Raw genomic sequence first — 12,256 nt, 5'->3', positions numbered from 1 at the left:
TCTCTTGTTTAAATGCATTGCATTTAATTAAGGTTCAGGTAAAAATATTCCCATAGGCACCCATTGACTCATAAACACTGCAGATTTAGGTTAAAATGTCAGGTGGACATGGCATTTTTACATATCAGTGGTTCTTTAAATTATTTTAAAATGTGTTCTACTGAAACATGTGGAAAGAAACTAATAATTACCAGTAAAGGCTTTCTAATCTTGAGGCTATGATACCAAGACACTATTCAAGTTCAGAGAACATCCAGCATTTACATGAAAACCCCAGTGTCAATGAAAACAAATTAACACACCAATTCCACTGAAAAAAAATAAATAACCCTCTATGGTTCATCTGATTTTTCAAGCCCTGGAAACCTTTCAGCTGCTAAGGTGTTTAATATAATCAAGGGTTGCGACAACAATGCACTCACCCTTCAGTTACGCTCAGACAGGGTTCCTTCATGCACAATGAAATGCCTACATGAAATTTTGTTTTCACATGCTACCTAAAGCTGTTTAGTTTACAACACTTCCCCCACAAAATAGATCTGCTTTGACCATTATTTCATGGTGAGTGGTCTTACCACTCCCCCAAAGCAATTTTCAAAAGAGTCTATTGGCCAAGAGAGTCTCCTTGGCCTGTTTCCACCCTCTCACTGCTTCTAGTAATTCTCCTTTTAAGCAGGAGACCTTTCATTCTAGGGACCCACTTCCACAGCACCCTTTTCTGCAGTTCTGTGTCCCAAGGATAATTCATAATCTTCCCTGAACCTCTTTTGCTGAGTTATTGCTGACACTGCAAAGCACATTGTACTCCAGTCCTCCATCTGCAGTTTTCCAACAGCCTGGAACACACAGATCCTGAATTGGATGTGGGCATTGCATTCTTCCCCAAGTCTGTCTTTTCTTAAAAAACATCAGTACTATCTATTCTTGGAAGAAGGAAGAGAGACAACCTCTTGAAACCCTTGACCCTTGTGTCTGGGAGTAATTAGTGTGTCTCTGCCCTCCCTTACGCAGAAAGTAGTTGGTGCTCCTTGAAAAAGGACCTCAAACTCACACATGAAGCCTTGAGCACACCCAGCAATTCCTGTCTACAACATAAATTCTGGTCTTTCAAAATCTGCATTGTTTGATTCTGACGCTCATATCAAAGAAGTTTTTCTTTTGTGTAATGTATATGCAGCTAAGAAAAATAAAGTCAGACTTTCAAAGAGGAACAAAATTAGGTGTTTGTGAAGAACTGACAGTGCTTTGTAGCTCCCCCAGCTTCTGAATTTGGTTCAACCTACTCAAAGTTTATTCTTAGTGGTTGGGAGGCTGGCTAGATGCTTCACAAAGGAAAAGTATCTGTTGGTAATAGTAACACAAAGCATGGCAATTTCAGTCTTGGAACAAGTCAGAAGCCAGAGCTTGGTTTCCCTAAGTGTAAGGCAGGCATGCATAGAGGATAATGACTCGTTCTGAGCATGATGGAAGTGATCAACTCCAACACTTTCAAAGGTACACTGTACAACCCTAAATGATGTTGGGCTTTGCAAATTGCCCTGGAGTGAAGAGCATGACTTTCCAGGCATACTGTTGCCAAGTGTTTATGTTTTGACTTAGATCTCACTTCTGTATTGTTCCTCTGCAGTGCACAATCCCTTCTCAACTCAAGTATGATATTTCATCAACCAACTTCTCCAGCCAATGGGATAGATAGACAATAAGAAGATTAATTGATAGATTGAGCACTTACTCATTTTTTTAAAATTATTGAAGGCCTGATCAAGGTGCAGGGCTGCAAAATGAAATTAGACAAGGCTCTGTTTTATAGGGCTGATGTTCCAGTTGCCACTGGAAAGAAGAGAGACAAACACAGATATGCAAGGGGTAAATGTCCTACCAATAATAAAACAGGATCATTGGGGAGCATGATGTGGGCACCCTCCCAGAGAACAAGTGGTCAGAGAAAGTCTTTTTAGGGATGTGACAGGAGATGAAAGCGTTCATAGAATGATGATGGCATCGATCTTAAGAAAGTTGACACCGGGTATCCAGGAAGGAACCAGAAAATACAAGTCCTGTGATGGGTACAAGGTTTGCTCATAGAGAGCTGACTAGAGTGGTAAGAAGATGAGATCAGAGTGGCATCAGGAGCCAGAATAAGGAGAGCCTTGCAGACTAGACTAAGGACTTTATATTTCATTCTAACCACACTGTAAAGCATTTGCAGCATCACTCTGACTGGATGTGGGAGAATAAAGATGCAGGAGCTCAGTTATGAGGCTCTACTAAGAATGAACCAAGGATGGAGGTGTCTGTTCTGTGATGGCAGCACCAGGAGGCAGAGAAGTGGCTGAACTTGAGATACAATTTGGAGGAAGAGATTACAGGGCATGTTAAGGGAGGACTAATTGTGGCAGATGCAGGGAAATCTGGAATCAAAATTGAAGCCCCCATTTTTGGCACAACTGCAGTGTGAATATTGTGTACATTGTCTGTGAGGATAAGAAAAATCCCAACATTATTCTATTGATCTGTGCTAACTTTAAGCAAGTCTCCAATTGTTATTAAGCACAAGGCCACTTCTCCCCAAAGTTATTACAATACCCCTAGACCAAGGGTATCAAATTTATTTTCACCAGGGGCCACTGATGTAGGCAACCACCTTGTGGTTGCCTTCAAAGGGCCAAATATAATTTTAGGATTGTGTAAATGTAACTACTCCTTAACAGTTAAGCCAGAGCTTGGTGCTGCCACCAGGTAGAAACAAGGTGCCAGGCCTGATAAAACATGGTGGAGGACCAGATTTGGCCCGTGGGCCTTGTGTTTGCCACCTGTGTCCTAGACTGATGAGAAAAGAGACCAGCACAAACCTGAAGAGGTATTGATTCAATGCTTAACATCCTTTTCTTGGCACACTTTGAAGGAGCCATTTTCCTTTCTATGGCCACATCACGTTAGCCTTCTATTTGCCTTTTTTGTTTGTGTAGGCAACAGGTGGAACCAAATTATATCCCGGCCAAATTGGTAAAGAAATACAGGAAGCAGCCTTAATGAGGGAGCTCTCTAGAGCTACTGAAAATTGAGGTTAAGAGCACATTCAATGTACTTAGTTCTTGATATTAACCTGACATTTCATCGTCAGTATGAGATCCAGGAGAGTCAATGGATACAGAGAAAAAGCAGGGGAGGAGGAGGTCCTTTCCTTCATTCCATGAGTATTTATTGGGCACCCAGTGTATGGCACACACTCTTCTGGGCACTGGGATTTGCTGGTTTCTGCCTTCAGAAGCTAATAACCCAGTGGCAGATACAAATACTCCTCCAAAATCCCCCACAGCAGAAGTAAAATTACAACCACAGCAAGAACTGAAAGGAGAGAAACGTGTGCCCTTCAAAGCCTATGACAGAGAAATGTGACCTGGGCATAAATGACTAGATAACCAACTAAACCTTTGGTAGATTCCTAAATCAATTCTCTTATAATTCAGAATCTCAGAACCCAGTTTCCAATAGCTATATAATTACAGAGAGCATGGTATATGAATGAAAAAGTGGGAACTTTTACTAATATAGCACATACAGCAAAATGTTTTCAAGTAAAAGCCTGAAGATGGGGACTTTTGTCAGATTTTTCTTTGTCATCCACAATGAAAGTCATAGGAACTACTCAATAAACATTTGTTTAATGAAACTAACAATTTGAAAGGAAGTAAAAAAAAAAAACCATGCCACTCCATTTGCTAGAACATTAAAGCTGAAATGACAATAAAATCACTGAGAGGTAATCATGTATAAGTATTCCAATAAAATTCAAATTTGGGTTTATATAAAAATCAAATGAGACTCTTTATGACTGAAAATCAAAGGAAGCCTCACAGACACAGAGAGACTGGTTTGAGCACCATTATTTCTGCCATTATTGACTAACAAGCTGAACTTCATTGAACTTCTGAAAGAGAACTAAACAGCCTTATTCACAATCATCTGATTGCTTTGAGGTACATTCCTGTGATTCATAGTCTCCAGTTCAATCACCCACTTTCAGCAAAATACTGACTCAGAGGGGGCCAGGGTCCCTCCCAGATAGTTGTGAGCAAAGTGTTCTTTCAGACCAGTGTTTTGTCTGATGTCTAATGACTAAGGTAGACACTGCTGTTGGTTGTCCACAATCCATTCCATCTTTTCTCTCAGATTTACTTTAGGGAGCCTCCCCTTTTCTAGTTTCCATGTGGTTTGAATATAGCTTACTACAAAGTTAAGCTCCACCTTCAAATATGGTCACGTGATGAGTTTTGAACACTCAGTATATCCTATTATCTGTCCATGGTGATTAGTTTAAGTATTGATAAGCACTTAAGTCCCTCCACCAGGATTTAACCTTGGTGTGATTATGCAGGCTACTGAGAAAACCAGCTTTCTTTTCACTGGGGATCACAAAGATGATAGGCCTTAGTCTGACGTTGCTGGTAGCCACTTTTATCATTCACAGAAAAATCTACTTGGCAATAAACATAACAGAAGGCAAAGCACAGTTTTGTGAGCCTATAAATTAGCTCCCTGGCTTAAATCAGCTGAAGTTGATATCTGGTATTTTCAAATCAGAGTTCACAATGAGAAAGGACAAATGTTAAAACACTTAGAGTCCTGGCTAAGTAGCATTGCCAGAGTTAGCAAGTAGGAATACAGAATGCCCAGCTAAATTTGAATTTCAGATAAACAACAAAAAATATTATGATAAGTTTATTCCATGTGATGTTTGGGGCATATTGGTAATGAAAAAAAAGTTACTTGTTGTCTATTTAAAATTTAAATATAACTGGATATCTTGTATTTCATCTGGCAAATGTGTGGGACATCCAGGGAAGTAGGAAACTTGGCTTCTGGACCTGACTTGAACACCCACTTTTACTCTGCACACTGAAATTGTATAATCACCTGAAAGATTTATGTCTTTCCTTGTATACTTCACTGGGGACACAAGTAAATTGGCACTATAAAAATAACTTTAAAGCTTCTGACCAAGATAGAGGTATAGGTAGATATACTTTGCTTCCTCGCACAACCAAAAGAATGACAACAGCAAATTTAAAAACAAAATACAACAATAAATTCCACAAAGTCAAACTCTATGGAAGTCTGAAGACTAAGGAGTTGAAGAAACATTCATCCATACTCGTAGAAGGGGCAGAGACAGGCAGCCGGGGTGGAGAGGACATACGGCAAGGTGGTGGCTGGCAGACCAGGCAGTCCCACATTTGTGTGCAGATAAACCAGGAGGAACATCTGGGAAGTGAGACAGGCTGCACAACCCAGAGTTCCTGCTCAAGAAAAGAAATCCTCTAAACCTCTGACTGTAAAAATCTGTGGGGGTTGAGGCAGCAGGAGAAACTCTCCTCACAGGAGAGTTTGTTAGAGAGACCCACAGGGTCCTAGAATGTATACAAACCCACCCACCTAGGAATCAGCACCAGAAGGCCCCACTTTCGTTGTGGGTAGTGGGGGAAGTGACTGAAAGCCAGATGAGAGCCGAGCAAGCGGCACTGTTCCCTCTTGGAACCCCTACCCCACATACAGTGCCACAACACAGAGAAATGGGTTGCCCTGCCCTATAGAATACCCAAGTCTCTGCACTTTACAATGTAACAGGCATGCAGAGACAAAGAAACACGGCCTATACTAAGAACAGATCAAAACTCAAAAAAAAAAAGAACTAAGTGATGAAGAGATAGCCAACCTATCAGATGCAGAGTTCAAAACACTGATAATCAGGATGCTCACAGAAATGGTTGAGTATGGTCACAAAATAGAGAAAAAAAGTGAAGGCTATGCAAAGTGAAATAAAGAAAAATATACAGAGAACAACAGTGATGGGAAGGAAACCGAGACTCAAATCAACAATTTGGAGAAGGAAGAAACATTCAATCAGGACAGAATGAAGAAACAAAAATTCAGAAAAATGAGGAGAGGCTTAGAAACCTCAGGGACAACTTTGCATATTCCAACATCCAATCACAGGGGTGCCAGGAGGAGAAGAGGAAGAGCAAAAATGGAAAACTTACTTGAAAACATAATGAAGGACAACTTCTTCAATATGGCGGGGGGCGGGGGGGACAGACTTTCAGGAAGTCCACGAAGCTCAGAGAGTCCCAGAGAAGTTGGACCCAAGGAAACACACACCAAGGCACATCATAACTACATTACCCAAGATTAAAGATAAGGAGAGAATCTTGAAAGCAGCAAGAGAAAAGGAGACAGTCACCTACAAATGACTTTCCATAGAGTACCAGCTGATTTCTCAAAAGCAACCTTGCAGGCAAGAAGGGGCTGGAAGGAAGTATTCAAAGTCATGAAAGGCAAGGACCTACGTCCAAGATGACTCTATTCAGCAAAGCTATCATTTAGAGTGAAAGGGCAGATAAAGTGCTTCCCAGATGAGGTAAAGTTTAAGGAGTTCATCATCACCAAGACCTTATTATATGAAATGTTAAAAGGACTTATATAAGAGAAAGAAGATCATAACTATGAACAGTAAAATGACAACAAACTAACAACTATGGACAAGTAAAAAATCAAAAACAAAAGCAAACTAAGCAAACAACTAGAACAGGAACAGAATCAGAGAAATGGAAATCACATGGAGGGTTATAGTGGGGAGAAGGAGCGGGGAGAATGGGGAAAACATACAGGGAATAAGGAGGATAAATAGTACACGCAAAATAGACAAGCAGAGGTTAAAAATAGTATAGGAAATGGAGAAACCAAAGAACTTGTATGTATAACCCATGGATATGAACTAAGTGGGGAATACTGATGGGAGAGGGGAGTGCAGGGCAGAGAAGAATAAAGGGGAGAAACAATGGGATAACTGTAATACCATAATCAATAAAACATACTTAAGAATAACTTTAAACAAATCTATTATATAGACTGACTATTTCAGCAACAATGCTCAGGTGCAAGTAACAGAAGAGCCCGCACACCGATTTATAAGTTCGTCCATCTATAATCTCATATACTCTGATGTAAGGAGATCGGGAAATTTAGGTTAGATAGGTGATTGGCAGACACAAGACTGTTCTCTCTCTCACCCCTCAAACCCCTTCAGCATGTGCCTTGCTTGTTTGGCTAGCTTTTCTCACAGCTACCCAATGTGTCTCTCAAGTGAAGGACCTAATGGCTCCCCACACAACCATGTCAAGAGTCAAAAAGTAAGTATTCTCTTTTGCATGTGTCTGCTAAGATCTAGGAAACTTCCCAGGCAATCTGAAGCAGAAATCTTCACATCCCATGACCAAGAATGAGGTCACATGTCCACCTCATCAAATTACCTGCAAGGAAGTGTTCTACAACTGGTCAAAGCTAACCATGATTCCCTTTCCAAAGCTAGTAGAGGCTCCTATGAAACATATAGGAGCTTCACCTTTTTAAAATAAAATCAGTGATCTATTAGCTGGGTGGTGAGGGGTGGCAGTTGGGCAGGTTATCTATGGCATCTGAACACTCCTGCTTTAGTTCATATGTCCCAAGAAGTAACAGAAACTTCTTTGGGGGCATAATGTAACAGAATGTTGACTTTAAAAGATATTTTAGCAAGTTAGACTAATGGACTGAGCACCCTAGGTAATGAAAGAGCTGGCTTGAAGCCCACCTGGGTTACTACTTCTGTGACCTCAGACAAATAGATTCATTTTGATCAGCCCCAGTCTCCTATGTTGCAAAATAGGGAACCAAGCCCCTATCTTAAGGGCAGTGGGGGAGATAAAATGACACCATGCAGGTAAAGCATTTATCAGAGTGCCTGGCAGAATGGATTTCAAATGTCAGTTGCTAATATCATTTTAAAATGCTAAGCAAAAGAAATAATTTAAAAGTCTCTCAAAGTGAAAAATAAAGTGGATTTTTTAAAATTGGTGAGTTCCAAAGAAATGTTGGCATTGTTGACTCCCACAAGGACAACTTCATTCTTAACCACTTGTCATGTTCCAATCAGACTCAGGGGGACCACTTTAAGGGGACTGATTCTGGGTCATTGTACAAGAAGTTACAGTCAGTATGACAGAGGTGCCTGCCCATAATGGTTTGCTTTGAGACCTCCCTGTCATTTCATATAAGCCACTGGGCAGTTTGCAGATGGCAATGCCTTCTAGTCATTACGGACTTGGGATATTTCTTAACCAGTAACCTGGAGGTTAAAATCTCCTCCTTTCATTACAAAATCTTTCAAGTGTTTTACATGAACAAGGGGAAATCTACCTTCTGGATCATAAAACACATGCTATGTGTTCCAAGGTCTCCACTAACTCATAAGATGGTCCTTCTGGTCTCACTTCATTTCTAAATTTGCAGGCCAGGCCACCATGATAAATTCCTCAATAGTCCCAGCTCCAAAATATTTGACCCTGAATCACACTGTTGTCTTCTGTGTCAAATGAAATTACCATTCCATGTCTTAGTTTCCTACGGCTAGTCTCCTGGACAACTACGTGGGACACCTGCCCAATCTCATTGTCTAAAGAGCCATTGTGCAAGACTCATCCACTTTCACTTTAAAACAAACGGGCAACCATTCAACACTAGATAGGACCAATGGTTACATACTAATGAGAAAGAAGTTCACCCTCCATACATTCCAAATTCCTAAAAGATTATTTGACTAACATTTGCTCAACCCCATGTCACATTTCTCCTTTGGCATTTACATTCATTCTCTTAAGTCTCTCCCTCCTGATTCCAACATTAACAGTAGGTTCCCCCTGCTGCCACAGACAGCCCTGACACCTGAGAACTAACAGATTCAGACATATTTCTCACCTTCACCTTTGCTGGCTCCCACTCCCCTTCTTCCTACTTTCGATTAAAAACCTCATAGGGAAAAAAAATCTACTCATACACAAATAGACTCACGATCTGTTTGATTCAAATACAATGTCCCACCCACTCTTTAGTTGCCCAACAGTGATATTACTTGTTTGTCATACAACATCTTGACCTATAATTCTCATAATAGCAAGCATTTAAATGACCTTGTTTGCCCCATCATTCTTCTAATAATCTGACGAGATATTATCAGCCCCACTTTAAAGATCAGAAAGTGGAAGCTAAGAAATAAGTAGCTCACACAATGCCACAGGCTTAGTGAGGGTCAACATGAGACTTCGATTCAGTAGTATCTGACTTCCACATCCTTGCTGTCAATCACCAGACTCTGAACATGGGGGTGTCCAGGAGGTTGGACTTACGCTGATTTTGAACCCATAATATATATACAAACCATTTATAACTGCACCCTTCTTAATAAAGATATTCAAATCCCTAACAGTAGGAAATAGGCCTAGACAAGGACCCAACTCACAATGAGAGAGGCACTGAATTAATGCTTAAAACCAACTATGTGTCTCCTCTCTGCATTTCCTTGCCAACTCATGAACCTTCAATGCTCTGCTCTTGCTGCTCAGGGAAGTCCCCTTTTTCTCTCTTCTCTAAAAGGATACATTTATTCGGATGCATACTTAGCAACAGGGCTCTCCAGGGTCTCTTTTCAGCTGAGAAATGTGGCCTCCCTCCTTGAGTTGTGGGTCTGTGGGCCCATGTGGATGATGGCATCCACACATCATACATGATTTGAAGGTGGGAGAAGCCACATCCAGCATCCATTGCTTAGCAATTTTCAATCAAGGGTAATTAGATTCATGACCTGCCACAGGGAATAATTTCTTCCACTAACTTATCTGGACTATAGATACAAGCATGAACACTCCAGTGGGGCCTCTAAATTCTGGCCCAAACTTGGGCTGATCTGATTTTCATCTCGTGCTAGAAGCAGCTTTCTGAATTATGGCAGCCTTCCTGCTTCCACCCTGAAGTAAACAGGCCTCTGGGAGTTTCAACAGCCACTTAATACTCTTCTATGCATATTTGGATGAAGAAAACAGCAGCTAGGAAAGAGAGAGGGAGAGACCCATGCTGTCCTCAGCTTCTTGCCCTTCTAAATTAATTATGAAAGCCACTATTAATTATATTATTCCATTGGATTGACTCGGATGATATTATATCACCATATATTTCACATCTTAACCTGACATATGATTTTATTAGTATATTCCATTAGCTTTGATGGAAACCTAAGCCTTCAGGATGTGTTTTCCTTTTTCCTGGCCAATAAAGGAGAACCATAAAGGATATTAGAGATGTTAATAAAGCTTGGGAAGTGTGAAAACCATTTAGAAATCCAAGAAATGGCTATTCATATTCGCAATTGTAGTTCATTAGTGTCTGGCTATTCAGCCATCTAAATTAAAGCTTATTTTCTCTTTTAAAACAAGCAGCTTCTTATGCCATACCCTTCATGGATTCCAAGATGCATTTAGTGAAGCTGCTACAGACCCATAAAGTGCAGAGTTGCCTTGTTATTTTTTCCCCTCATTCTTCAAGATCATCAGGGAGAGAAGTGAGACCTAGAAAAATTTATTCTCCACTCTCTTACTTTATGTTTTGCCTGTCTCAAAGAAATGCCTGTAGCCTTATTAATACTGTCCCTTCTCCTATTAAACAAATGGACTTCTATTAGGATGTGATCTTTCGGCTGTGATCAATTAAGTTCATAAAGGCAGAGAATTACACAAAGGACTAGTAGTGAAATAGCAGTGTGATTCCTAAAAAGAAATGGTTTACAGGTTCTGTAAGCCTTGCCACACATTCAGAATTTCTCTGGTGGATGCTCCTTCCTCTGCTATATACAGGATAGAGATTCATTGGGTACATATTTATTGAGTGTTTGATGAACAAGAAAGTCAGTGTTAGTTCTGCCTTCTAAACCTTACATCCCAGTGGGACTTTGTAGACTTTCCAGAAGACTCTTCTCACTGCATGTGTAGGAAGGACCCCTTCTGAGGAATAGCAGAGACATTTAATATGGGAGAATGAGTCCAAGAGGGCTAGCGTGGATGGGAAGAGGGGGACAGGTGGAAATCAAAGAGTTATGGGAAAATGCAAATAATCCAGACACATGTCAAAACAACCAAAAGTTCATGGTGGAAATAATATCAGGTGCAGAAAAACTGACTCATTAATCTATTCCAGAAATATTTGAGGGCTTATTATGTGCTAGGCAAAGACCTAGCTCATAGAAGTAGAGTCTCATAAACAAAACAGAAAAATACTCTGCTTTCATGGAGCTTACAATCCAGGGGTAGAGAGGGATGAAAAGACTATAAATTCCATCAATAGGATCATTTCAGTGAGTGTGTTGTGTCCTGGATGAGATTAAAAGAATGATGAGATAAAAGAAATAAAAATATCTTAAAAGNTGGGAAGAGGGGGACAGATGGAAATCAAAGAGTTATGGGAAAATGCAAATAATCCAGCCACATGTCAAAACAACCAAAAGTTCATGGTGGAAATAATATCAGGTGCAGAAAAACTGACTCATTAATCTATTCCAGAAATATTGGAGGGCTTATTATGTGCTAGGCAAAGACCTAGCTCATAGAAGTAGAGTCTCATAAACAAAACAGAAAAATACTCTGCTTTCATGGAGCTTACAATCCAGGGGTAGAGAGGGATGAAAAGACTATAAATTCCATCAATAGGATCATTTCAGTGAGTGTGTTGTGTCCTGGATGAGATTAAAAGAATGATGAGATAAAAGAAATAAAAATATCTTAAAAGTAATGGCCCTGGCCCTGGCCCTGGCTGGTGTGGCTCTATGGACTGAGTGCCAGCCTGCAAACTGAAAGGTTGCCAGTTCGATTCCAGTCAGGGCACATGCCTGGATTGTGGGCCAGGTCGCCACTTGAGGGTGTTCAAGAGGCAACTGATAGAGGTATCTCTCGCACATCCATATTTCTCTCCCTCTCTTTCTCTCTCTTTTTCCCTCTCTCTAAAACTAAATAAATAAAATCTTTTAAAAAAAGTAATGGTCCTGGCTGAATGGCTCATTTAGTTGGAGCATTATCCCACACACCATTCAGAGACCATTCTGTCTCTCTCCCCTTCCTTTTCTCTCTAAAATTAATAAACATATCCTTGAGTGAAGATTTTTTTAAAAGCCAGTAACCATTTGATCATTGCAGAGAGTAAGTAGAGATCAGAGATGGCTAATAAAGGCAATAATGATCTATTATCTATTATTATTATTATCAATTATTAATTATCATTGGAAAAGAGAGAGTAAGGAATTTCCAGGTCCCCTCCAGTCTTTGCACTGGTGTCTATGTGTTCATTTGAACTCATCCTGGACTCCTCCTCTCCTGGCTCTATGCCAGCCTTTTAAATG

At 40.3% G+C, this 12,256-nt stretch overlaps 1 protein-coding gene and 1 long non-coding RNA gene across 2 annotated transcripts in view; one reads left to right on the top strand and one right to left on the bottom strand.

Moving 5' to 3' along the window:
• Positions 1-12,256, bottom strand: part of RBFOX1 (RNA binding fox-1 homolog 1) — a 1,495,983-nt gene that overhangs the window by 1,372,586 nt on the left and 111,141 nt on the right. The gene's annotated exons all lie outside the window — the stretch shown is intronic.
• Positions 2,729-6,757, top strand: LOC118975770 (uncharacterized). The gene is made up of 3 exons (XR_005064134.1): positions 2,729-2,817; positions 4,333-4,339; positions 6,747-6,757. It is a non-coding gene; the product is annotated as an uncharacterized LOC118975770 (long non-coding RNA).

Source organism: Sturnira hondurensis, unplaced genomic scaffold (assembly GCF_014824575.4).
Source record: "Sturnira hondurensis isolate 20B ecotype Veracruz unplaced genomic scaffold, ASM1482457v3 Scaffold0020579, whole genome shotgun sequence".
Lineage (NCBI taxonomy): Eukaryota > Metazoa > Chordata > Mammalia > Chiroptera > Phyllostomidae > Sturnira > Sturnira hondurensis.
Note: the sequence above shows the minus strand (reverse complement) of the source record. Positions and strands in the feature narration are given on the sequence as shown.